At 39.0% G+C, this 26,108-nt stretch overlaps 1 long non-coding RNA gene across 1 annotated transcript in view; it reads left to right on the top strand.

The window, feature by feature from the left end:
* LOC106490627 (uncharacterized) overlaps positions 1–26,108 on the top strand; it is a 328,891-nt gene that overhangs the window by 105,928 nt on the left and 196,855 nt on the right. The window contains exon 3 of the long non-coding RNA XR_010883175.1: positions 20,477–20,598. This is a non-coding gene — a long non-coding RNA (uncharacterized lncRNA). The remainder of the gene's footprint in view (positions 1–20,476; positions 20,599–26,108) is intronic.

Genomic DNA, 26,108 nt, shown 5'->3' with positions numbered 1-26,108 from the left:
TGTGTTTGGAATGACTACCACTGACTCATGGATTAAAATAGAAGTAGGTACTAATAGCTGTATAGCCATCAAACTGAGCTGAGAATTCCAGTTGACCCTTCCACTTTGTATATTGACCAGTGACTGTAAATGAGAAGTCCTGCTACCCTTGCCATGAGGTTATGAGACATGACCATGTAGTAATTAAAGCCACTGTATTATTTTTTAACTGCTACAGAAATATAATATCAGATGTTCAGATGGCACCAGTTGGCTTAGCTCCACTGACGGCAGCAAATGCTATGCCAACTTATACCAGCTGAGGATCTGGCCCACAGTTAAACGTAAAAAAGGGACAGGCTGCCAATATGGCAGGAAACATATTGAGATTTATGGTAGTGACTTAAGCAGTAAAAAGTTCTGCTTGCAGTGGTTGTGTCCCTGCACATTCACATTAGTCACTTGAGTTGGAGACATCTGTAGCTCTAGCATTACCTGTACAGGCACATTCCCAGTCCTGCACAGTCATCTGTGCTGAAAAACATCTGGAGGCATCCCACCTGACTCACTGTCTCTAGTTGGCTCTCTCTTAACATGTCTGCCAGAGATTCAGGACTATACTCTTTTTTTATTATTATTTTCTACATAATTTTCATTTGAATGACCTTATTGATTTGCCTTTTGCTTATATTTCTCATGTTGCTTCCTTAAGGACCTTCTTCTGAGGTGAATCATAGCTAAAATTGGGGGAAATTTTGCGTGTTGCTGTTGAAATGTAAGTCTTAGCCAGCTGTCTTATTTGAATTCAAATATTATTTTAATCTTGATAAGAATGAGGAAATCCAGTTTGCTGCCTTTATATTCAAATATGTAGGTAATTTTTTTCTTGGAGATAAGGTGTCTGTAGCTAACTTAATGCTTGTACATTTTTATCCACTATAAATATGATTGAATAACTTGATGGATACAAATTCTGTTCTCCGTATTACAAAGTTAGTGAATTAAGTACTTACTGAAGATGATATTGCTGTAGAATCTCCCCAATTTTTTTCCTCCAGTAATAAAATTATTTTAGCATTTGGTTTATAATGAGTGCTGTCTCTAAGCTTGTGAGCCATCCTCAGTTCTGATCTCTTGTTGTTAATAAATTTCAGATAAAACAATCTTTTGGGCCTGACAGTTTCCACACTTAGTCCCATCTGTAATGTTGACTATTTGAGAAACTCTGTGACCCATTCTTTTAATATGAAGTTGAAAAAAAAGTCTCTTCTGCTCTAAAATATCTGCCTTAAATAATGTAAGTAACTGACTGATGATTTGGAATTTGACCTACAGTTGTGCATGTCTTGCCAGTTTTGGATTACACCCCGAAAGTACATATTTAAGAGGGATAAACTTTCAGAAGTAGAAGTATTTGAATATCTAAAGCCTGCTAAATATGTGAGTTTTAAGCTTCTAATGAATTTGCTCTTCTGTACTCTAAAAGTACAGATAAATAAACTAATTAAAACATCTCAAGATATAAAGCTCAGCTGCAATTTTTAAGATGTTCCAGAGGATGCTTTGAATGACATTCGGTCTTTATCATGCTGTATTTTCCTGCGCCTCAAAGTAACAATGAGTCTTCTGAGGCCTCTGTATCATGTAGATGGTGAAAGAATGTTGGGGAGGCAGGACACAATGTTCATCTATTTTTCTTTTAGTTTCCTAATTATTGTTTGTTTCAAAAAATGCAGTAGTACTTCTAGTGAAGAACAGTTGCCTGTATTACAAAAAATCCAGGGCCTAGTCCATCTCTTACTGAGGTCAGCGAAAAGATGCCTGTTTCAACTGCCAGTTGGAAGTTTAAATTAAAAGCATGTAGTTTCTTCAAATCCTGTGTACTATAGCTATGATGATTGTCATTTATTCACTTAAACAGTACACATAAACACTTAACAGTATTGCAGAATAAACACTTAACAGTATTGCAGAATATTTTTAAGAAAGTTATGAATTCTGTTAAAATATTGTAACAAACTTTTAAAGCAATATTTATTCCTGTATTCTCAGCATTTTTTAGAAATTCGAGTGCACTTTAAAAGTTTCCAAATGCTAATTTTTTTTAAAGAACCTTAGAGTAATTGTAAGAAGTATCATTATCCCCATTTGATAAATGAGGAAACTGAAACACAGAACAGTTAAGTAACTTTCTCAGGGTTGTAGGATAATTCTTTGCTAAGCTAGGGATAGATTATTTCTTGGCATTAAGTGTTCTACGCATTATTCCGCTGCTTCTCTGTGTTAAAGAATGCTGCAGTACTTCTATGATACAATTTAAAAATGAAACCAAACTACTTGTCTTATGTTTACAGTTTTCTTGGGGAGGGGGGACCTCTTTGGTTGATATTCATTTGCTGTCCTGACCTTTTGTAAAAATTGAGATTTTAAACACACATACAAAAGAGAGGAAGACTGACTACCATCCTTGACTTGCCTGGGATTTCAGTAAAAAACAGAGGGCAGAATATGTCTCAAAATATTGAGCTGAAATTCTTATAAATGTACTTCAGCCTTCCAAATCATGTTTCCTGTATATTGGACCAGAACAGAAGGTTAGTAGGAGATGGATGTCCCTAGTTATAAATAATTGTGACAGCAACTAGCAGTACAGTGCACTTGAAAGAACAGTTGGGTCTTGCTGCAAAATGCATCCTAACTACAAAAATGACAGCCTGCATGGTGCTGTGGATGGAGGGCAGCTTGCAGTGCTATTCAGAATAATAATGTTTGCTTATATCTGCTTAGAATATGCCAGAGTTTTGTAAATATCTTTTAGAAAATATTCTGATGTTTCTCATTCTGGACTTATTTCTTAAATAATCATAACTGGTGTAAGAAGACATAGTTTGTAAGAAATCTAAAGTCAGGTTATAGCTCTTCTGGGGCTGAATGTGTAATTGATACTCTTTTAAAATTACAGGAGCTTTTACCTTAGAGTGGAGTGTTGATGGTACACTTTGTGGTCTGGCTGGCACCAGTGAAGACTACGGTTAATCCAGTTTTTGTTTAGAGAAACCACTGCAGATAAGGATTCCTTCTTCTTTCACACTCCTCCAAGCTATGGTGAGGTGCAAAGCCTTCATGTAATTTGAAGAGAGACTCTCAATTTACAGGGAAAGTAACTTCATCCTAAAATTGCTGCCAAAATACTGACTCCTGGCTTGCTCCACAATTTCTGTGATCCTTAGATCCCGAGATCCTAGGATCCTTAGATCCTGCGAGTTTAGAGAGAGCCTTTCAAATCCCTGTTGCCATTAAACTCCATCCCACGCTGTGTACTCTCTGTTCTTGGACAGCCTAAGAAATGTCTTTGTCTGCCATTTAGTCACTGGCAGCCCTGGAGACAAATCTGAGCTGCATTTACGTTATAATCCTTCCTAAATGCTTTTACTGTTCTCTTGTCAATGTTAGCCTTAAGGTAGACGTTCTCCAGGGAAAACAAAGATACAATCTGCCCTAGCAGTGGAGACCATATTATTACTTCTGGTGGGTGAAAGTAACACTATGTGTATATATTTCCAGGCTTACTTGTCAGCTTTGGTCTTTCCTAGCAGAACAGACCTAAATGTTGAACAATGAAATGAATAGACAGTGTCTTTTCAGATTTTCATTCTCTTTTAGATGGGAGATATTTCTATTGTCACCATCTCTTTACTAGAGAGATCATGTCATGTTTATTTGCCAAGTAATGGGATGCACTGGGTATTTTCAGTGTGATTCCTGTAGCATTTTTTTAGTAGGTGCTTCATAGTTCCACATTTTAAGAACTGGAGGTGCATTAAGGAGAACCAAAAGGTCATCTGTATTTGTCAGCTGCAGAAGCTATATCCTCTTAGGCACGGAGAGGGAAGGATTGTACCCTGCACTTAACACGGAGAAACATGAAGTAACTTTTGTCACTGTCTCAAGATCTTGGAACCAGTCACATGAATAAAGCTGAAGTGGTCACAAGTAAAATGGCTTCCTGGGACTTTATTACTGTGTATGCTTTTTGAAGCCTATACAGACAAAATAGATTAGAAGTTTTACTGTGATTGATGTTTCTTGCTGAAAGAGGTGGTTTATCAACTCGAGAAGGAAGTTAGCTTAAAAGAAGTCATGCAATGAGCCAGTGTTGAACACTTCTGTAGGGTTGATAGCCATATACTGCCCAGCCTCTTGTCTCTTCCGGAGTTCTCCATTGTTTATCTGGTAGAAAATAAAGTTAAGTCCCAGTTAATGAACTGTTCTTCTAGTCAAGCACACTTACAACAGGTATTGAGGTAGAGCTCTGACAGTAGATAAACCACAACACAACCATGTTGGCTTTTGTCTACTGGGGGAATTTTAGCAGCCAAGAGAGATTATTTGGGTTATTTAATGCCCTTTTCACCACAGTCCCTGCAACATTAAGGACACTATGGTTATCCTCCACTGGTGAAGCTCTGGCAGTTTGTGATGCTGTATCCTTCACTACTAGGAGTTTCTGGCTCAACAGTCCTGTTGTCTAACAGGTAACAGTGTGAGGTGAAATTGTATGTAAAATCTTGTCAAACAGAGTGGACGTTTCTGCCCAGTAGCTGTACAGTTGTCACTGGACCACTGAATGACTGAAGCCTTGTAACGACTAATTCTAATTCAGATCTAGGTGAGCATGATTAGAACATCAAACCGCTTAGCCCTGGATAAGACTCCTCTAGGCAAGGGCATTACAATATTCAACCAGTACCTAACCCATGACAGTACTATCCACAATAAGTAGATGCTACCAACAACTATCTTGAGGATCGATTTAAGAAGAGAGCAGTTGCATTGCCCAGGGAAATTTAGATTAGATGCAAAATTGGAATTTTCATAAGGCCTTGTTTTTACCTAGTTACGAATGTTTCCTCAGCACAAGTGAAAACTTTACACATTTTATCTCAAACTGTACTCTACTAAGCCTCCCACATTTATACCCATCTTCTTGGCAGTCATCCCAAAATATGTTTGGGTTGAGGCATTACACATTACATTTGGTGAAGCTTTAGCATTCCCTGTTGCTCACATCAATCCTTATTTCTGTTTGCTCTTGTAATTTACAGTTAATGAAAATTCTAAGTTTACCTTTGTTTTTGTTGGCGTCTGTACAAGGGAACCCTTTAGCCCTTTCAGACTCCCATCCAAATGGCAAGCTGAATCCAAAAGGGAAGGCAAAACCTATCCGAGGAGTTTTGTTTTAGATAGAAGCCCTTAGCGTACATGTCAGCATTGTAGCGTTTTTGAACAAACGTTGAGAGTGCCTTGCTCTAGGCTTGACCTATGCCTGCTCCTGGTAGTAGGCTGGTAAGTAAGAGTTCCTGCTCTCTTCCAATTCAAGCGAGATTCTGCCTGAAATTAGCAGGAATTTGCCTGATTACCAACGTGGGAATGTGGCTAATAACAAACTCATACAGATGACCTTAACACAGTGTAGGCAATATTGACAAAACAAACCATTCTGGAGTTATTGCAGTCTTTTCTAACAAGCCCATTAAATGAACATTGTCTCACAGATTTTCCATTCAGAAAACATTTTTTCTGCCTACCTAAGATATCACCTATGCATCGAACTGTGTATTTCTAAGATTAGAATGTTAAACAATTGGCAGTAAACGTATGGTACATTCATAATTTCTGTACATACACAAAATTAGATAATTGTGTTATTTATGTTATATATGAAAAGTTGCTTACTTAACATTCTAAAATAAAAATACAGTTTTGAACAATAAAAAAAAATCCTGTGCAGCTAAAAAGTTATTTTTAAAAGTAAGCTTTAAAATGCCCTATTTTCATATAATTTGGGGGCTTATTAAGTATTCTGAAACATTACCTTTTGCATTTAAAAAATCCTTTTCAGGTGAGAAATACTGACAAATTTAGAAAAATGCATAAGCCAGAATTATGATCCAGTTGTACATTCCTGAAAAAGCACGCCTCCACAAAAAGTGAGCCCAACTACCCCTTTCTACCTCAGCCTGTGCATAGTACTATGCACAAACCATTTTGCTCACGTTCTAAAAGTGTAGCTTTATCAGTAGGAAATCTGATCCCATTTTAAAACTTCATTTGCTGCTTTCTGGTTCACCTTGCATAGCCACTGCGGCCGCTGCACAGTCTGCTGCGCTGGAGGACAGGGCATGGGCGCAAAGCACTGTTTGCACCTGGTTAAAATCTCCAGTGCTTTGTGTGGTTCCTGGGCAACAGGCAGGAATCCTGAAAAGCGAGGCTGCACTTGCTCAATTGTGGCTGGCAGCTGTGACTTTGCTAGAGCGCACAGCAGCTCGTTAGCAGGTTGCTCATGTTCTGTGACATGCACCGAGCATGGCAAACTCTTAGCTGGCCTTTCTTCATTTGCTGCTTACAGTCAAGGCTGGGTTGCCTGCCGTGGTGGACTTGTCCAAGGAAAGCATTATAGGGATAGAAGGTGAGTTTGTCATTGGTAAGGGGCAGGGAGGTGAGGCAAGTAGGTGGCAATCAATGTTTTCTGATTAGAAAATAGGAACAGCAGCATAGGTTCTCTGCACCAATGGGTGCTATTTTCCTTTAGCTATTATTTTCTTTCAGAGTATATTGCAATGATGCTGCATACAAATGCAGGGACTAACATGGATTTGAGTGTGTGTGTGTATGTGTGTATGCACATGTGTGCACATGCAAACTACAGAGGTGCATTGCAATTTGGAAATAAAAGATGATTTTATGGAATAATTTTAAATTTTACTGTGAGCTTTGGTTTTGGGGTCTCATCATTTACTTTGAGGGATCAAAATCAGATCATGCTACCTTGATCTCGGCCTACATAGACAGCGTCTAAGCAGCAGATGCAGTCACACTACATACCTGACTGGCAAATTCAGACCATTTCGTCTTCATTATCTGCTCAGCTTGTGCTCCTTGGCTTATCATTAAGTATCACTTTGCTCTTTTAAAAGGGAGTTAGTATGTTATAAGTCTATTTAAACAAACTCTGCAAAGCTACGCCATTGTTATGACCTATTGAAAGGTTCAGCATGAAACAGGAGCAGATCTGCCGTTACCTTGAGGTCTCTTTACTTTATGCTGCTTTAGCCCAGGAGAAGTGTTCTGTAGGCCAGTCTCTTCCTTACCCATGTATCGGAGACCTCTTTTCTGCAGCTTCAAGAAAATCTCCTTTAGACGCACAGGGCAGATATTGACAGTAGAAGTCATTAACCTCAAATCATGAAAAAACAGCAGGAAATCTGCCTACTAAGCAAATTGGACATACTCATGAAAGAAAAGTTCATCAAGGGCTTTTAAACTCTAAGATGTGTGTATAACTACTTGCTCAGAAAACCTCTAACCAGCAGATTGCCAGCAACTGGAAAGGTTGAAGGGAAGGCAGCAGGACTCTGGATTTGCCCTGTGTATCAGTTCTTTCCTTAAGTAGCCACCCTGACTAGCGTCAGGGACATGACACTGAGCTGGTGCAGCTGTTCTGATAGTCTGGAATGGGCGGTTGTGTAGATGTGGTAGATTCTCAGTATGACCAAGCTCCATATACATGCTCTGGAGCCTAAGTGTTGTTACTGACTTTTCAGTTGAAGAAAAGAAAATACTAGTTGTTACGCAGTGAATATAAATGTGATAAAATGAGTAGAAACCAAAGTATGACATAATTCTGTACATTCAGCCTATCAATTCCTTGATTCATTTTGTGGTCTAAACCAGGACTCTTTGTTTCCTCATCTAGCAAATGGGGATAATCGATACTTGTCTCCTTCGAAGACAAGGATTGTGAGTTTTAATTATTACATAACAAGATTTTGATCCTATATTGCTGTATAATATCAGTGTATTGTAAACTTCCTGTTCGTTGTCATCTTGTCCTTATTTGCTGTCACTTCCTTTTCTCTCTTAAACTTGGGTTATACTCTGTCTCACCATGGAGGGCCTTCAGAATTTATTATCTGATATCAGTTTGACTATCAAATGATAGAAGGCAATAACATGATATATACATATATTTAGGTCTGTGTGGTTTTGCTGTCCTCTTGTCATGGAGGCTGTAAACTGGACCACACTAAAGCTGATAGCAAATTGCAAATTAACATCACTTTGGTCGAGAACAATATACATTTGGTGTTATTCTTCAGGAAAGTATTTGTGATCCCTTTGGTTGGCCTTGTTTAGTTCCCACCTTGATATCATGTCCTCCCTGCAGTGAGAGAATTCCACCCTTCCTCCTCATCTGCAGGTACAGGGAACACAGAAATTTGACAAATTCCTTTTAATCTTGCTCCACTGTTTTTAAAATTCACAAAAATGAGATCTGTAGGACTGTTAGTTTAGAACATGTTGTAAGCTGGTAATAATAACTGTGCAGCACAGCACACAGAAGAGATGGGCTGGATGTTTACAAAACACATGATAATAGTTGTTGAATTTTTTTGTACTGATGCATTTTGGTAGACCATATAACACCAAAACCACCCACTCACAGATAAAGTGCAATCGAAAAATGGCATTAAAATGTTAAGGTTATGACTCTCACAACTAAGGACAATAAAGTTGAGAGACTCATTCTGTTTATAAATCATACTGTTGTCTTAGGTATTCCAGCTCATGTAGTGGTGAAGGCAGATCCCACTAAGAGGATTATGTGAGCTGCTCTATGTGTAGGCATAATAATGTAGTTGAATATAGTAGCACCGAATTTTAGTGGAGATGTGTTTGGGAAGACTCTCTCTTTAATTTCTTTCTTGGGATCCCCACGGCTTAATGCATTTTGTAAATTACTCTCACCTCTTTAACATCCTCAGCTTTTGACAGCCTGGGAAACAGAAAGCCCCTTGTCTCGGGATGACATACTTGCTTTTTTACTGTAGAGTATATCTGCATTCTTAAGCCATGCCAGATCTTTCACCATTCCCCTGTGAGTGGAGTTGTGGAGAGTGGAGATGTGCTTGTGTGGGAGCTTTGTTATGCAAGAACAGCATGGATTATTCAGAAATGTCAGCAAGTCCCCTTTCCCAGAGAATCTCTGGTCAGAATTAAGAGCTGCTAGATATGCCTCAAACAAGTTAGTGTGATAGTAGACAGCTGTGAAGTGCCTGCAGGTATCAGCTGAAGAACCTTAAAGGTTTTAATGACTTTGACTTGGGTACCTTCTGAACACTTAAAAAAAACCCAAAAAACAAAACCAAAAATCCCTCGTCTCTAGGGCTGTGAGCAAGAGCAGAGCCCATCCTTTCATTCTGGAGTCTGCTGTCTTTTCTTTGGCTTTGTTTTCTGTGTTGCAGCTTCCCCATGTCTAGACAAAGGAATGTGAAAACTCTTCAGAGGTTGGTGTTCATTCTGCTGTACAGTTCAGCCACTGGAGCAGGTGGAGTGATACCGTTTGTCATACCTCTGGTTCTTAAGATTAGTCAGAGCCCAGTGAAAATCTGCTTTAGCACGTGGATATAATGCAAGCCATCTTTTTCTGTTACCTTTTGGAGTGGTTTGTTAATACATATCAAACAGAAGTAGAAGAAAAGCAGAGGGGCCAAAGAAAGAGGTATGTAAAATAGTTTAATAAAAACTCCATTAACAGATGATACAAAACTATGAAGTCAACCAGAAGCTGAACTTTCCTTATGAAGGGCACAGTCCTCCCTTCCCAGGTTCCCAGTACTTTTCTGAGATAACCAAGAGAACATGGCTGTAGACTATGTGTCAAGATAATCTGTAACTTGCAGAAAGAGACTGTATATATTTGTAAGAATGAATTCAAGACAGATACAGCACTGGAGACTGCCTTTCCCTGTTTGCTTGTGTATTCAGCCTTTTCTACTCAAAGTCTTTTTGATGTCAGCTCAGCTAAAGGAACAGATATCCCAGGACTGGTGAGGCTAGTTGTCCTAATTAATATGAGTGGGCCCAGGTGGGGATAGTTAGAGCTTCAGACCAGTCAGTTTGAAATCTGCCACCGTATAGAGAAGCTGCTGGTGCTGAGGGTTGTAATATACTTGTGGTGTGGTTGTATTTCTTTGATTTCTGCTTGATGTGTAATGTATGCTTGAAGTGTGGCTTTTCACATATTAGATGAGATGGGGGGAAGGGGTTGCATTGGAGAAAATGCTTCCTTTCAAAGGAAAAGCATTGTTTGGTTACTCCAGCTTTATAGCTTTTGTTGATACTGATATAGCCAGCAGTATATTTCTTACTGTGTCAGGATATACTAGGTTCACCTAACAGCTGGGTGGAATTACCACCGACCAAAGTAGTAGTTACAAGGGAGAACGTAGGATTGTGTCATGCTTCTGCTATGTTGTAGCTCTAAGGTGATGGCTATAATAAGACTAACAAGGTATGTAGAAGAAAACCCTTTTTAACAGGAATTTGTTCATCGAAGTGATTTAATGCAAATATGGAAATCTTTGAGGGTTTGGTTTTTGTGTAGGGAGTGGCAGAACATTACACATTTCCAGCAAGCATGTATCATTTCATCAGTGTTTATACTGCTCACTGATCATGCTTTCCCATTCCTGATCTACCTTTATGGCAGCAGCTGTCAGGGAAGACTTGCATTTGCTCCCTCCATCTGACAAAGATTCTGAAACAGGGTAGATTCTGGTTGTTGACTTTGAGAGTAGGTTTTGGCCCAATTTACATAGATAAGATTTGGCGCATTATCCTGTCCAAGTGTCTGCTCAGTGAAAAACATGCAGTACTCTGTTCCTCCTATTATTTTGTTTGCCAGCAACCTGGCAAGCAAAACTCTTTTCAAGTTCTGACCTGGCTGATGGCTATTTGAGGGCATAGAAAAAGGAAAAATAAATAACAGTTACACTAGTTTGAAAACATAAATTGTGTAAGGATTTAGAGTAACATACCACAGTCCACTAGTGCTTCAAGACTCCCATGGTACTGTACTGTACTTCTAACTACCACACCTTTTCTGTAACTCTGGGGGTAAAGGCTGTAATCTTCATCTTTCTCGGTAGGGAAAGAGATTTTTCCCAAGTCAAGCGGACTGTTACAAGAGATAGGAATAGGTCAGCCAGTACCTGGTATGGCTCTGTAACCACAAGAGAATGGTTCTTCCCCTTCATAGCAACCTAGCTGTGGCATTGTTGTGGGTAACCCATGCTGATGCTAAAAGCAATGTGAATTGTATACATCTTGCACATCAGTTTCATTGTCTTATAAATGAAGAGGATTTTTTTCTTTTTCTCCTTCCTTTGAAGTTTTAAAGCAGAACTTGCTGGTGACCCACTTTTGCTAACAGTTCTCTTAACTAACCCCTGTACTCACTCATGCTTTTTTTTTTTTTTTCTCCCACCCACTGTCTGTCTAGCCTGGTTTAAAATTTTTATATATGTACTTTTAAAAAATTGATTAGTTGGAGAGCTGCCCGTTCTTCTGCACTGTATAATAAGGATTTAAAAATTGCACACTGAATTCTGTATAGTGTAATTAAAACTGACCCAGATTTGGACCTGAGAACACCAGGACTTAGCCAAAGTTGCCATGAGCTGAGTTCTGATGGCAGATGGGAGCTAATGAGGACACACTACACTCCAGAATTTCCCAGCTGCTTGGCCCCTTTTTGTACAAACAAGGTTTGGAGTGAAGTCCCAATCCCAAGAGCATGTTCAAGCAAATGTACTGCACCCAGTGTTTTGGGAAACAAGGCAGTGCTGTCAGGCTGTTTCAGGAAATTTTTAAGGCATTATTTCCAAAGGGCTTTTGCTGTGTATTCCAGTGTTAAGCATATGCTGTCTCCCAGTTCCTGTCTTATCCTAGATTGAATGCAATCACGTGCTTCAGATCATGCTTGAATATCCTTCCCCTGAATTCTCTGGGGAGATTTTCACCTTTATTTAATAGAGTGCTAAAATCCCTAACTACTGGATCTCCCTTCGACCTACAGGTCTCTTCAGTGGATTCAATGTCCTGGGACTATTCAGGCAGATGTAATTGAATCAGTTTGAAGCAGCTGTAGCTGACGTGGTTTCTCAGATTGCTAGCACCTGCTTAGCATTTTTTCTTTTTCTTTTTCTTTTTCTTTTTCTTTTTCTTTTTCTTTTTTTGTAACTCACTAGAGTGAAAATAGTGCCAAAACCAGCATTGGTCTTGGAGCAGATAAAGCACTCCAGATCTATATCCCATTCCCCTTCCAGCCTAGCCGCATCATTATTGGTGCCTGCGATAATGTTGTTGGTAGTGAGCAGAACAGCTTTATGCTTCTTCTCCAACTGCCTCCCTCCCCTTCAAGTGAATGCACTGCCAATGCAGACTATCTTCTTCATAAGCAGTAAGCCTTAATTGTGCTCAGGTGCTCAGAGTGGCTGTGCCCTCCTTAGAAAATTGGGCAGCCCACGGTTTGCTGCATCAGATGCGTACACCGAATTTATCTACTGCTCTAACAGTCTTGCTGGCCCAGTGAAGTTACTGTTAGTGTCCAACAAATGACCCAACACTCCTGGGATGTTCTGTTCAATAGTCCTCTTCCTCTGATGTAGAGTACATTGATTTCGGTTACTGTGTTGCTGCTACAATCTAAGTTTTAATGGAACAAGATTTCAAAAGAGAGTGTGAGTCACTTGGTTGCCTTCTGTATCGTGTGATCTGTCATAATTGAAGTTCAAATTAAACGCAGTGGTGCACTTGGTCAAATATGGTGACAACACACAGTGGTGTGGTTTTCAATGTAATATTATAAGGTGGCATATTGAAACATTAATTTTTTTAATATATCCCTCCACTGACTTTCTCTTACTTTGTACATGAAGTTTAAGTGCCTCTCTCTCTTTTTTTAAGGTCTCTCTACAGCTCTGCCCTAGAGACAAAGACTATATCTGGATTCTTAATTTCAGCTGTTTTCTCCTTCCTTTGTTCTTTCCACACCTCTCTTCCTCCTGCTCTTTTCTTTGGCTACTTTAGCTTCTGATTCACAGAGCAGAATTTTCCACTCCATCTTAAAAGATGCCATCCCATTGCAGGATGCAGACAGTGAGAAAGGGTATATTTTCTAACGCAAGTGTAATTATGATCTCTTATTTTGTTTCTTGGGCTGTAAATATTTGGGTAGGCTTCTCTATGGCCAAAATTCTTATAATAGACTGTTCCATTAACTCTTTTAGTCCATTGGGTGTTACTATTTATTTCTAGGCCATAGAGGTCCCTGTCCTGAGCTGGTGTACATTGACATGCTTCCTTCAAAAGGTTTAATTGCTGCTGTTGTATGCAATTAAAAGTCAGTCCTATAAAGTGTTCCAGAGAATCCTGAAGCTATTTCTTTCTCTACTTTGTATCAAAAAAGATTATGTGGTTTGCCTGTAGAAGTTTGCAATGTAGGCAAAATCTTCCTTCCCTTGGACTATTCCACAGCTTCTCCAGCTAATGTGTTGATCTGCAGTCCTCTACATTTGGTTGAGCTGAGGCATTTGAAGCGTTTAGTGGCAATTTTTTTTAAAGAAAGTGAAACGCCTAGTGAAACATATTGCATGAGTTGTTTCCACTATTTCAAGGAGTGTAGTGTAGAGCAGATGCTCCCCAGGATTGTTTTTTTCCCCCCCTTACAGAACAGAAGACCACCAATTTTTAGATGTAGGGGGACTTGCCTTTAAGTTGCATTAAGCATGCTTAGATACAAAGAATAAAAGATAGTTTAGCAGGGTGTATGTAGAAGGGATACAGTTAAACGTTTTTTGATGGTTGTCAAATGGCAATACAGAGAAAGATGAAAAATGGAATTCTGTTTACTCCAGAATCCTTTTTACATATCCAGCAGGGTGATGGTGCCACTTGATTTTTCTCTTGTCCTGTTACTGTGATTTGGTTTCGTTGTTCTTTTTTTTTTTTTTTGTTCTTTTCTTTTTTCTCACCCATGCTCGCACTTTTCTATTTTGCTGCACTTTCCGGTCACAGTCTCACAAAATCCTTACCAATAAAAACATACAGTTAGTGTTGACAGCACTTGTGCTGCAGCTACAGATACTAGCTACAGAGTAAAATGTCAGCCACCAATTCTAAGAGGGGAAGTTAGTAAGGCTTAAATTAAGAAATGACTAAGGACAATGGTTCTCAATTTTTAGGGATGTTGTAAAACATTTTAGCTATGAGCAGCTACATTTGTTGTGAAGACAATAATGGAGAATGAAGTAGGCAATATTTCTCTGAGATGCTCATCTGTTGCAAATGGGTACCCAGAATTCTTGTTGACTTCAGTAGGAATATGGAAGGGAAACGGACTATTCTTGAGACCACGGTAAATATAGAGCACATAAATATCTAAATAAAGGGCAGTAGCAAATCAGAAAGTGTTGTTTGTATGCAAAAATATTTTAATGAAAAACAAGCAAAGGGCAAGTATGCAGGTGTCTGTCTTTGGATTTCTTGGTGCCATTTGTAGCCAGTCAGAACAAGAAAGCATCTGCCAGTATTACAGTTGTCTTGGAAATAACTATAGTTTTAGGTCAATAATTACTGCTAGCTGACATCTTATATTCCAGAATGCTTTTTTCTTGTACTAAAGTTTACTTTAGAAATATAAAAGTTAAATAATTATGAATTCTACACTACAAAAGGTACTAGAAACCAACAGGATTTATGTTCTTATGAAGTCTTTTTGAAATATGTCAAGAGAAAAATATATAGTTTTTTTTTTTTAAGTATGCTAACATCCTGTGAATTAGATTCTGTTTATAGTGTTGAACCATCCTTTTTATGCACTTAATCTTAAGATATCAGTTTAGCAACTCTGTGTACGTTCATTACTTGGATACAGTTAACTGATCAATTTTACGTGAAGTATGCTGGCTTTTTGTCCACATGGAGTAGAGCACTCTTGAAACTAAGGTCTGTTAGTGACTAGCACAGGCGGATGACAGAAAGGACAACAAAGGAAGCTAATAAATTGATAATAAGGTGGGATTATGGAGGATTGAGCATGCATATTAGAACCATTTCAGACATACTTTTTAATCACTGCCACTCTACTCCAATTCTGTCTAGTGGCTTCCTAGCAGCACCATCCTGAAAGGAATTGTTGGGTGTTTGGAAAAAGACCGCTTGACTTGTCACTTATTGGTAGACATGTCAGCATCCTCGACAGAGGCCTAGAGTTTAGATGGGTGATAGAGACAGGATTTTTCTGTCAGCCATGTAGTTGGTCCCTCTGGAAGTGCCTTAAAATATGTTGACAAAATATATTTGGAAAACTTGCAGTACTGTGTCTGATCTATGAACGACAATTTTATTTTCTGGGCGTGTTGTTCCATCACTGAATCCATACATTTACAAAGTCAAACGATCAGTGAACAATTTAACACTATAGCAAATATAAAAGATACCGTGTCATGCATGTAACTGACAAATCAAACTGTATAGGACAAACTAAAACAAAATACAGAGGATGAAGTACTATGAAAAAGGGAATCTATTCTTTAATCTCTCAGAGTGTTTTCAAGAAGAAATCCCAGCCCAGTTCTTTCATTTCAGTCAGCCAAGCACTTCCCTGAATGAGCTGTGCTGTTGGTGACATTGGTCCTGGGCACTTCCTGCAGCTTCAGGTGCTTCTCCCAAAATTCCGTGCTCGACAATTAGACAGAAGACTCCACTGAATTAAATTTTGTTGTTCAAGTATTCTCCATCTATTGGGGATGCACATAATCAAGAATTCAGTTGTGTCCCAAGCAACCTGTTTAACCTAATGAGAGGGAATGGCAATGGGTGTTGCTCAATCGGGACAGCAGTGCCAACATTTCTGCTTAATTGGGATCTATTTGGCCAGTGCCAGTCCTTGAAGTGGTTTTTAAACAGGTGTTTAATGGGTGTGGAAATCTAAACTCTGCCCTTTTAATATAGAAGTTGTCAAATAAAGATTAACAGAAAAGAAAAATATCTGATGCAACATAAATAATTTTTATCTTTGTATATTTATTCAGCATAATCTCTACTTTAACTTTAATTTGGGAGGTGGGGGGAGGTGCATTTCTTTTCTTAGTCCATTAAATAGAACAATGGTTTGTCTAATGGGATGTCCTAATTAAAATTACCCTGTAATTTGAAAAAAAAAAATGTATTTACTTATATGTAGCTAAATTTGACCTAAAAGCCATCTAAATCTGGAGAATATGTTATACTTTTTTTGTTTCCTGCTGAAAATGAAACTTAGCGTTCTGCCACCAAACAGCATGATTCCATTATTGCACAGTATTCAAGATTAAGGACCATCTCCTCGATTCCTCTTCAGTGCTTAAAAAAAAGCATGTTTTTAAGAAATTTGAAATAGACTTCTCCCCTACCTCCTCCCCCTTCAGTAGCACTCCTTCATGGTTGTGTCTTTGCAGTACGTTGAAAGCAAACACAATGTTGTTCTGTGTGTGCTGTAGGCCAGTCTGAAGCCTTTGGTTATGATTAGTGTTGTGAACTAACAAGCAACTGAGACAGCAGCTGCTTAGCAGGACTGAGTGACTCGAGCTTGCCTTTGCTGTGTGCGACTACGCATTTTCTGACTGGCTTGGTGTGCACGCTGGCTAACTTTGTTATCTTGGAGAGTGTGGGCCTGCATACATAATTTACTCTGTGTACACAACTGGAGAGATTTTACCAGGGCTTGTAAAAATGACTTATTTGTGCTCTAGCTAGCAGGCTTTAAAATGCTGCTGAGGCAAATTGCATTTAGCACAATTTATCAAATCAGAGGGAATGTTTGAAAGAGTTTACCAGCTTCAGAAATATTGTTTGTGTTTGAACAAGAATTCTCAGCGTCTTTAACGTGACAGAGCTGTACAAGCTGCAACCTGTAGATGTTGCTACGCAGACACAAGGTGGTGGAATTTTATTCTCCCTGTACCTCTATTTCTCCCCACTTTCTAGGCAGGTTGGAAAGGTTGAAATTTTCAAAACCATATGAAGTTGGCCTGAATGGGCTGCTGTTGGATTCAACTAGAACCACCTCACTCTGATTTTAGTGGAAAGAGAATCACACCACTATTCCTTTTGACAATCCCACCTATAATGTCTAATATAAAATGTAATGAGACCACTATGTACGAAAAAGTGGAAGTTCATAAATGCCAGAATTTAATTAGATACAAGAGAGGCTACTTCTCACTGAATTCTTCTGCTTACACCAACTTTACACTTTCATAGCTCAACTTCAATGGAGTATATAACAACAGAAAAAAGGGAAGGAAAAATCTAACGAATGATTTGCAATTTGCTTAGCCTACTTCTGGCTCCAAAAAGGACTGTTAAAGCAAAGACAAAATTTGAGGCTGGTGTTGTGGTAATATGCTTTTAAACCAATCAAGAACACTGGAATAGAAAGTATTCAAGTATTGGCATCATTTAAAATTCCTAGATTCTCATCTTTTTAATGACCATCAAAACTGATTTAGGTACTCTTGTAACCTGGAGAGAATCTAACAAATTTAATTAAACAGTTTTGATGATGTGCCAATGATATGGTCATAATTAGATATTAAGAACAGGTATTTGCCAAATCATTTTGTGTGCGTACATATATGCATATGTTTGTGTATATATACGTATGTATGTATGTCTTCTAGTGGACCATTATTTTATTGGGAGAACTATTCAGTGCCCTAGAGCAAGAATATATGCATGAATGGGTTGTGCTATGTTATCAGGAAGGCATCTTAAAGGCAGTGGAAGAAAAACAGGAACCTCCTGTTGGGAAACCAGCTGAATAATTGTATAGGGGTCACATAACTTGAACGTGTATAGAATTGTGTAACAACCTATGCAGCTGCCCATGATTGGTAGAATAACTGTAGTCATCTTTAGAGAGTATATAAGACTGCAGTGAAAACAATTAGCTGTGTTGGGTGCCATTGCTTCAGCATCACATATGCTATCATGTAATGCTACATATGTAGATATTATTTCATTGCCATTAAAGGAAAAAAGCCACCAATGCTTATATTTGATCTGGTATTCTGCCCTTGGGGCCTGATTGTAACTTGGATAGAAAAGTTCTGACTGCAGTACTGAAATGACTGGTATTGGTTGTTGATCTGATGAAAATGGATGAAGATCAGGTGTCCACACTGGTTCTTTTAGTTCTGTAAGTTACCATAATTTCCAGAGATGATGAATCATCTGTGGATGCTAACTGGCTAGTGGAAGTTGTTCACAAGTGACTCCTTTCTCCTGAAGAAATTGCAGATAATGGTGTTGGGTGATTATTTACTGCCATGGGACTCCTCTCATGTAGGATTTTAAATGTTCCATTTTTGCTACCCTTGGAGCAAGCAGGCTAAATGAAGAGACTTGGACTGCAGTGTCTTCAGTATTCAGCTGAACTCCAGTGTTACATCCCACGACTTCCTGTACAACGGTTAGGGCAGAGTGACTTTAGAAGTGATGATGGTTAGAGAAATTAGATTCAACTCAGGCAGAAATTAATACTCATGTGCTATGGGAAATTAGCAAATGAAATAATAGTATAACTGTAAAGGTGTGAAAAAAAACCTTCCTGTTCTTTATTTCCAAATGTATTTTCTGAAGTCCTTGAAGGATTTTGGGGAGCTTATGGATGTCGTGGTAACAGCGCTTGTTAATCATGCGCTTTGTTTGCCTTTGGCAAGAAAGCTCAGTTCTTTCCTTTTGAATGTGGGACCTTGCCTCACTGCCTCTGGGAAGCATTACCGTAATGCACGTCACTTGAAGCTAATTCAGCCTGCCATTTGGAAACTGCCCCTGGTGCAGGCTGTAGCAGTGCACTATTAACTTGAGCTCTTTTTCATCAAAAGCAGACTGTGTCTGTTCTGCTTGATCTGCATGGCCCATCAGTTTAGTTTTGGTTAGTATGTGAGGTGGTGGCTTTTTTACCCATAAAGCCATCATTGGTTTGGTTTCCAGCCATGTGATAGGAGGCTTTCTCCCATGTCGTACCAAGACCAGCCGAGACATCCCTAGGTGTAGTTCCATAGCAGCCTAAAGGGCTTGGCGTTGAGGCTGCTGTGTGGACATCCATTCTCTCATACGCTTCTGCCGCCTCCTCAGCTCTAATCCCCAGGTTTCACGACTGGATCGTGAGCTGCTACTGGGCATTGATCTGACTGAAAACACATGGGAAAGAAATTTGCTTTTAGTTGAAAGCTCCCTGAATCAGATGGTTGTCCAGTTCTGATAGAAGCAGAGGCTCAGGAATGTGTGGCCAGAAGAGTAAAGAGGGGCGGCAAGGGTGGGGTTGTGGCAGCTCCAATTTAAATTGGCTGGTTACACTGCAGTGAAACCACACTCGCAAGGTTCTGGAAATAATGATCCGGTGGCAAGATACAGCTGCGAGCATAGGATATGATAGTTAAAGGGAGTGCGGCTTTGGAATTTACGTTCTTCATTGTTTGCTAAAACCAGGGTTTTGGTTAGTTTCAGAAGCTCTGAAGATCACACACCTCATGCTTTCTATCCCAGAGAAGGGAAAAGGATATGATGGGTCAGCTCATTTCTTTTATGAGGTTTGGCTGATACATGCCATAAGAAGCAGAACAGGCTGGAGGTGGGGAGAGGAGGAGAAAACATTTTCATAAGCAGGAAGAAATTTTTCCCTTTAAACAAGAGCTAAAACTTCATTAAAATTTCAGCCAGCTTTAAATTAAAAGTTGTATTTGAAAATAATGTATTTTGAGTTCCAGTGAGGCACATCAGGGAAGTACCAGTACTGGTTTCCTTGATGGGCAGCTTGTGATGTGAATCCTCTGTCGTCTGCCACAGTGTTACTCTGTCACATACACCAGTCTGAGAATGGCCAGCAAGTTAACCCTTGTCCTTCTGCTGATCAAGTAAAGCCAATGTGGCACATGATACGTGGCTGGGAGAAACTGAGCAGAGCAGATGATTGGAAAATTCTGAATATTACGCCTGCTTTGTAAACAAACTACTTGGCCTAATGCTTTTTACCATGAATAATCACATTCCCTTAGATTTCAATAGCCTTGCTTACACTAGAAAAGCTATGCTTCCTGATATGTTTCTGTAGAAAAGGTCCATGTAGTTATGAGTGATTGGTTCTTCTTTCCCCCATCCCTGCATTGCTGTATTGATACTTTTACAAAAGTATTTTTTCCTTGATCTGCCCCACTGAGAACAAGTCATTGAGTATGATGCTGGGAAGGGGAGTTACAGGAAATGAGAGTAGTAGCTCCACTATATGGGCAGTAACAAATGGCAGACCACACCTCTTCACTGGGTTTCCCATGTACTTGAGCACATTTGAGGGGACATGAGGACATGTAATATGCGACCTGAAATCACACTTTTTTTTTTCAAGCACGATTTTTATTTCACTTCCACATGGATTAGAATTACAGCCATTCTCTGCAATTGGTACTCCCCCTATAAAGCCTTTGGAGAAAAACCCTCTTTGCTGATGTATCGTGCTTTTGGTAGGACCTGTATTGGAGTCTCTGCCAACTGTTTCAAAAGGTTTTTCTTCGTATGAGATGTTAAAGATCCTTTTCTCCTCCTCTTTTAGGGAACTAGAGGGCTTGACGCATCCTTTACATCCTGCATTTACTCTGACCACAGTCCCTCCCTGTTCTCACAAGTGAAGCTCAGCCCTGCTTCCCTTCCTGTTGATTCCCAGTCAGCTACATGGTAAGTTTTCATTATCTCTATACTTGTTGCCACAAGGTAAAATTCTGGCAGACTGTCTCAAATCCATTAGCACTGGGCATTGAGGGCAGAGTACTTCATGTTCGTCAGAGATCATTCAGTCATATTCCAGGCTGACAGTAAGGAAAGGAAGATAGTATTGAATTAGCATTGGAGCTGAACTTCAGCATAGATTGTTATAGGAATAAAATATGAAGTAAAATATGTGACGGAATTAAATCCATCAGTTCTAATAAAGGAAACAGAAGAAAGCAAAGAAATATCGGACCCTTAAATCCCATTAACCAGGCCAGAGAGAGAATGTGTTAAAAGGGAACTGCACTGTATCTTTTTTCATTGTTTGATGAAATAATCTTTTTCTCCCTTTAAGTGGTGTGTTTAAAAATCCTGGTATTTCTGAAACAAAGAGAATATACAGCCACCGAGCTAGCTGGTTTTTATACCTTCCTTTACGGAGTATTGTCCTTCAGTACAATACAGAGCCATTTCTTTGTTCTCACAAGCTAGCAGTTAAATTGTATGTAAATGTATGCAAATTAGATGCTGTCTAATAAAGAGAGTCATTAGATGGAAGAAATATTTAGTTTAGGGGGGAAAAAAAAGAAAGAAAAGAAAGCAGGTGTATTTTGCAATAGAAAATGTAGGATTGCAAAAATCCCTCAAACTTTGCGTGAGGGTTTTTTATAAAGCCATTAAATATTTTCTAAAAGACTTGCCCTACTCTTGGTCCTTCCTTTTGTGTCTTTGTGTATGTATATGTATGTACACTTGTGTGATCTTTTTTAAAACTCACATTGGCTGTTTTATATATATGTACTTGAATGGACATGTAAATATTGTATTCATAAATATTGTTTATGATTTCTTTATGCATATACCTATGAATTCACACACATGTACTTCATATTAGGGTGTGTTTTTGCTTACTGAGTATATAAAGGTGTAATCCATGTGGTAAATTTTATTTTCATGGAGTAATTTATTCATCATACACCCTGACTGGATACATTCTGCTCACTAAATCATCTCCCTCTATTTGTTTTATCAGCTCCTCCCCAACAATCTGAAAGCATTTTTTTCATTTTATTTATTCATGAAATCTCAATGCCAGAATGCCATTTTTTTCTGGAATTTTCTACCATGTAATCCCTTTTTGAGGTACAGACCTGATTCAATCCTAAAACAGCAGTGACCTTTCTGAGCATAAAGAAGCTTTACTACTAGATATCAGAACACTAAAATGCTAGGAATGTGAAGCTTTTATGCCATCAAAACTTGGAGAATCCAAACTTGTGAATGGAACACTCGGCACGTATCTATACTCTGAAAGATTTAAAATTGATGACTCTTATGTTCTTGCCACTTTTAAGATCAGGAATTAAAATTAAGACCTTGTTTTATTTAATCTTCTTTCTAATCTCTGTGCCCTAGAATCTGTAGACCCAGTCTTGCAACTCTTCTGTTCGGGTGAATTAATATACATAGATGACCTGGCTCAATTGTTAAGAAGTCATTATTATATTTTGTTTCTGTTGGTCGGTTATCATGGTTGAGGCAGGTGTCTCGATAGTTGTACTTTGACTGACTTATTTTTTTCATGGCAGTTTTGTGAGTCTGGAACTCTGAAGACATATATGTATATGTGTATAAAAAATATGTATATAAAAATAATGTTGTTTAAATATTTACATATAAAGCCAAGGGATTGGCTTCCTTCCCAGAATTACTGGAACTACCTTCCCCAGGAACATTTGGACTTGAATAATCTCTACAGCAACACTTTTCTTCTGAAACTAAACAACTTGTGAAATGAGTGACTAGCTCTGCACCCTTTGCTGTTCATATGGGTTCTTTGGCTTGTGGTGGCAGAGAAGCTCTTTGCCTGGGTAGTATATTTCCAGTTGATTGGGCTAAGATTCTCTTTTATTGCTCTCTCCCCCCAGAACTTCTCGTTGGTTTATTTTGAGAGAGAAGGTTTATGAGAGAAACTCTAGCACAGTGAGGATATTTTTGTCCTCATTCTAGGGCAGGCCCATGCAATGGGCTGTATCTGGGCTGCATGTGGTCCAGAGGCAGCCGTTTCTCTTTAGCCAGCTGCAGGGCAGACAGACAGGGCACTCGGAACAAGCTGACGTCCTGCTCGCCTGATGTCCCAACTGTACTGGCTGAGCAGGCAGCAGAGAAGCCATGACCTGTGCGTACTGCCTGATGAGAAAGGTAAGCAAGGTCATTGTAAGGAGGTGCTGGAGGGTTGGCAGTGGATGTTGCAGGTGTTTTTGAGGGTACTGTAGGTGATTTAACAGATGTAAGGTGAGGCTTGCTCTGCAGGGCGTGTGGGGAATACAAGGAGAGCGTGAGGTATAATATGAGGATGCTAGAGAGAGAGAGATGAAGGTTAATAAGGTGAGGAGAAATGCAGGCAATGTCAGAGTATTGTGGTGAGTGGGAGGGATGAAGCAACATTAGTAAACAGAAAATTATAATGGTTTACCTGCTCAGCTAGGGCACTGTTTTTCTAGGCTGTCTGTCATTGAATGTCCTAGGAGAGTTGAGTCTCTAATGATTTAAACATTGAAGTTGATAGTTTCACACAGTTTACAACCTAGCTAGGCATAACTTCACAAGTTCTTCAGATTCCAAGAGGTGTTTGTTTAATCCTGAAATCCTAATTGGGGGATTTGCAGTGAAGCTGGAACATGTTAGCAGCCAGGGAAAGAACTTTGTCTCCCAAAAGTATGTATTTTTGAGTAGGATGCAAAATACACATACAGACAAGAATGATGAGAATGATGTTCAAATGGGGGAAGAATGATTCAGGCTTAGGAGCAGGAGTCTGATTAATTCCTTGTTCCTCACCAGACTTCCTGTGGCCTGGGGTAATTACTCAGGACAGGCAGAGAATTCAGTGCCTAAATACTTTTGAGGAACTGTGTGTTAATATCTTTCCCCACCTCAACCATGAGGATAATACTTCTTTCCTATTTTAGAAGTGTATATGCAAGGATATATACATTAAAGGATGTGAGGTGTCTGCATTCTGTGATAGTGAATCCAAAATCAGTACTTTAGACAATGTTGGAAGTAACATACTGAATTGAACCAATGGTCCATCCAGTCAGGTATTTTCCTATTAAATGTCTTCAGCTGCAACAGAAGGAAGCAGAAGAAATCTTAAGCTGTAATAGTGGAACAACCAATATTTTTGTTAGTAAACTGAAAATAAATGAGAATATTATAACTTGTATTTCTCAGGAGTTTGTGCATCTTTAAAAAAAAAAAAAAGTTTTAAGAAATAAAATATGCTGCACTAAACTAATCCTAGAGCTAACGAGCAGGCACTGGGACTAGCAGCTTTTGCTATTACCTACTGCTTATTATTGTTATTATTATTATTTCTTTTTAATTATGCAAAGTGCTAATCAGTTTGATTATGCACAGTGCTAATCAGGTTAATTATGCAAAGTGCTAATCAGTTGTTCTCTAAGCACACGAGGAGAGCAGAGGTGCTGACAGTGAATGGTGGTTCTAGATGGGGGTAGTCACGGCAGTCATTCTTTATTAAGAGAGGAGTAGGTGAGATGACAGGGGTTTTTGCTTCCATTAAAAAATTAAAAAAAAAAAAAAGAAAAGAAAAAAGAAAACCATAAGGGTGGTAGTTCTGGTAGGGTAATGTCTTCTCTCACAGCGAAGCAGACTTTTTTGCAAGCCACCTCTTGCTGTTCTATTGTTTCTGTTGGACTGCAAATGCACTGCCTTAGACAAATATATTGGAAAAAAGTCTTGTAATGGAGGGGGTCCAAGTTGCCCCTACTTGTTAAGTTGGGATGTGTAATCAGAAAGTCACAAATTAAGGGAATTCACTCAGTCTAACATACAGTCATCTTTTAGGCACTGCTAAGTAGAACATTGACAGTGTAACTTGACTGACAGTTGATCATTTGTTCATACTGTTGAAGGTGTTGCACGAGAATTCAAAATATATTTCAGTCAGTGTAATACCTTTGCAAGCTGTAAGAATGTAGGGTGCCTTATCAGTGGAACTTACTTTAGGCTGCATTTCCACTTTCACAGTAAATTATAAATTAGGAATTTTGTGTAAGCCAGGATCTGCTTCAATAAGCTATATTCTTCTGACAATTACTGAAGATTCAGTTTTGCCCAGTGGTTAATATCTAACCAGCATTCTTTGTTTGATTATGTTTGTTTGGTGTGGGATCCTTAAGCATTACTTTTACTGTTAGTAATGGAGGTGACATCCCCAGAGCAGAGATCACTTGTCCATAAAAGTCTGGAGGAAAGGATCTTAAGAGATTTTGAAGTCATTAAAACAAAAGGACTACTCGTGTATAATACCTCTAGTACTAGAGGTTGCTGCGGCAGCAATGCAAGAGAAGTTATTCTTAAAAAATTAATTATTGAAGATGGTTACTTATGGGAAGTCATGGCAAATTTTCAAATATATTTAAGGTAGGAAGTGCAGCTTCAGTAGTTTGTGGCTTAAACCGGGGCCTGAAAACTAACAGTATTGCCTTCTTGGCATTGCGAGTACTCCACAAAACACTGACCCTCAAAGCAAGTTTACTTTACTACCAGATATGTGGGCACGAATATTCATCTGGTCTCATAAATTCATGCTATTTTTAGAAATCTAAACATAGCAATGGTCCACCATCAAGTCTAGAGTTTTAGAGCCTGAGGAGAGGAGTATATGCTGCAGAGGATGATGTCAATATGATAAGTGAAAGGGAGAACTACCAGACACCGGTGTCCTGAGACTTAAGGTTTGGATGCTTTCGTGTCTGATCAGCGTTCTCTGAAGTTAATGCAAAGGCTCCCATAAACTGACACTGAATCAGGTGATTCTGGAAGCTGAGTCACTGCCACCTCGAAGTGGTACTCCAGAAGAATACAGTCTTTTTGCCTCAGGTCTGAATTGGTATCTTGATTTTAAAGCAATCCATGCCACAAATTGACTATTTCCATAGACTTCCTATTTTTCTTTCATATGTTGTCTGTGGCCTTGGTGCCTGCTTGCTCTTTCTGTGCAATTTTGACTCCTGCTTTATGTTCTTTCGTGAAACGTTTCTGTGTTTTGTAATCCTTTAACTCTGCATACTGGTAAGAGGGTGCTAGTAGCCAAGAATGCATACCGCCATCCTGCTTAACTTGCCTGTATTTGGTGGGTGTGAAATGAGCCCTCTGAACTCAACAGTATCTTGTGGGTGAATTATTACTTGATCTGGTGTGAAACTAATTGTTGCCCCGGGAAGCCTAGCAGTTGTCCAGGGCTATGGAGGGGGGCTCTCAGGAGCCAGTGCAGAGAACAAAATTTTTCAGAGAAGGGTGTGAAATTTTGTATTCAAAGCTGTCAGATTTCATGCCAGAGTTTCCACATCTCTGGTTTTGGGTTCCTACTTGGTCTCTTCCTTCAGGTAGTTTTACATGGTCTGTTTTAAGTAAGCAGCAATTACAGCAGGTTCAAATATGAAGAA

This window comes from Apteryx mantelli, chromosome 1 (genome assembly GCF_036417845.1).
Source record: "Apteryx mantelli isolate bAptMan1 chromosome 1, bAptMan1.hap1, whole genome shotgun sequence".
Classification (NCBI taxonomy): Eukaryota; Metazoa; Chordata; class Aves; order Apterygiformes; family Apterygidae; genus Apteryx; species Apteryx mantelli.
Note: the sequence above shows the minus strand (reverse complement) of the source record. Positions and strands in the feature narration are given on the sequence as shown.